This window comes from Apium graveolens, unplaced genomic scaffold (genome assembly GCF_009905375.1).
Source record: "Apium graveolens cultivar Ventura unplaced genomic scaffold, ASM990537v1 ctg4499, whole genome shotgun sequence".
NCBI classification, from domain to species: Eukaryota; Viridiplantae; Streptophyta; class Magnoliopsida; order Apiales; family Apiaceae; genus Apium; species Apium graveolens.
In genome coordinates, this window is record NW_027418567.1 from 36,055 (window position 1) to 38,449 (window position 2,395).

At 33.1% G+C, this 2,395-nt stretch overlaps 1 long non-coding RNA gene across 1 annotated transcript; it reads left to right on the top strand.

Annotated features, from left to right (window-relative positions):
- The first annotated feature begins 474 nt into the window (after nucleotides 1-474).
- On the top strand, nucleotides 475-1,637 carry LOC141701987 (uncharacterized). Its single transcript, XR_012566964.1, has 3 exons — nucleotides 475-553; nucleotides 854-925; nucleotides 1,444-1,637. It is a non-coding gene; the product is annotated as an uncharacterized LOC141701987 (long non-coding RNA).
- Nucleotides 1,638-2,395: the final 758 nt, after the last annotated feature.

Here is a 2,395-nt window from a genome sequence, read left to right on the forward strand (position 1 = left end):
AGGCACGAGAGTCGAGAGGTTATGACTTTTTTTAAGTATTTAACCAATGAATGTTGCTAGAAAAATAAATTATTTTACTTTGGCCAAAAATGTTCCCGCAACTAACGGGGAAAAAGTCCCGCTCTACTTTTTTGAGTGAAAAGTTATCCTGCACAAGAAGTGGGATTTTAATTTATAATTTATCTCAGAAGTTAAAATAACCGCCTAACACCCGATTCCCTAATATTCACCCTAATTGTTCATCAGTTCTGCCGCCCTAGAGAACTTTTGTGAGCCATTCTTTCTTAATATGTGAAAAACTCTCCCCGACTTGACCTTACGTTCATCTTGACGTGGATGGTGCGATCGTCAGAGCTTCAACCCACAGGTCATCTTGTACGTAAGGACATGTATACTTATCTCTTAAATTTCTATGACTCCAATTATTCTATTATATCTCTTGATTTCCTAACATGATTTTTGTTTATGTCAGCAATATGATCTATCTCAACTTCAACAAGTAGGCAAAACATGTTGTTTGGTTATCTTATCTATCCACACATATATAATTACGGTGGGTTTTTTTCTGCTTCTTTTATAATAAACTGTGCATCACGATTTCATCTTTTAAAGTATAAATTCTTCCCAGATCTTATTTTTTCTAATCCCGTCCAACCTGCTTATTCTAGATTAAACAAGCTATGGTTATAGGCTCATATTCCTGCTAATTATGTTTGTGATCTGAAATTAGATGGGTTAAAAAAAAGACATACTTGACAAATTAAGTTGATCATTTTGAATTTGTTATTAAGTTTCTCTCGATCATACCTTATTATTAATTTTGTCCTCTTTTATTATGTAATGTATCTAGCAGTTGCAGGTGAAATCAAGCCATGATTATACCAAAACTTGAACAGTTACGGATTTTTCTACTAGTATATATAAGGTCTGGTGAGATATTTTAGCACATTTACTTGAGTTATCAATTCTAACTAATTGATAATCCAATGCACCTAAGTTTTGTAACTTGCCTTCTTCTTTTACTGGCTACTTTACATTACAGCATGCACATGTAGAATCATTGTTGTTACATACTTGCCTTTGTATCTAGCCACGAGAGGTTTAAATGTTATTTTCTGCAAATAATATTATGCATTGATATTTTGCGTGGATACATTCTATGTCAAAACTCAAAACTCAAAGATTACTCGATTTTTTGCGTGGAGTACCATTTATATTTAAAAGTTCAATTTAATGCTGTAACACTATTCATAACATAATATAGAAATGATGTTGTACTCTCGACTCCGGGAAAGTGAATTTGTGATTGTTTGGATACTAGTTGTTTTAAAGCTAAGAGGTAATCGATTCTCCCATTCATGCTCTGTTTTTAATTTACATAGATGCTTATAATGTTGAGCAGTGCCAATCGATATATTATATTAACACTGATTTTTGTTTCAGACAACTCCATTTAGCAGAGAGCATAAAGATTAAGGTCTGGAATCCTGGGACAAGTTGAGGTCATTAATCACAAATATGCAGACGGAAAAATGAATGGATTGATACGAGTGAAAAACAATATTTTATCGAACTTGTTAAAAACATGTACTGTATATTTTTGTAATCAAGTTATCTTGTATTCTTGTGTAATGTGACGCCTGTTTTGGCCATTATGAATGACATTGTTAAAAAAATTATAATTACGCTAGTTGCAAAGTCAATTTGCTTAATAAGTACTTTAATTTGTCTAAATTAAATATATTTCATTACGTTTACATTTATATTTTCCAACAATTATGAACGTCAGAATAAATATCAGGTGGACTGATTGTTACATGCCACGTGGACCAATAATGAAATACTAATAAACCATTCATTGGGCGCCATGTGGACTGCTGACAAGGCGTGACGTGCATTGCTGACGGGGCATCACATGTACCATCATATCCATGCAAGTTAATGACATGTAACAGGTGACTTAATAAAATGGGGCCCATGTGATATTTACCTACCAATATAAATATGTGTAGGTAAAGATGTAGAGCCCAGAAACGTTTTACTCAAATGTATATTGTAAGTCTGCGGAATAATCAACACACATACAGATGAGCCAAAGCTCGGTTTTTGTATTTATTGAATAAAATGCTTGCTTACAATGTGAAACCACTCAATTATCATATGAGTGTAGAAAGGAACTAAATAGCTAAACATACAGCAGTGATTGAGACAAATCAGGAACTCTCCTATTTTAACTCCACTCCTGTATCAACTCCTAAATCAACGCTAACAACCACGACCTAAACTTGCTGCCTCAAATAAATCAGTGACAGCAATTTATTTGCAGATATAGTAAATAAGCAATAAATAAATAAAACAAGTTTAGATTATATTCTAACAAGCTCCCCCTAATCTA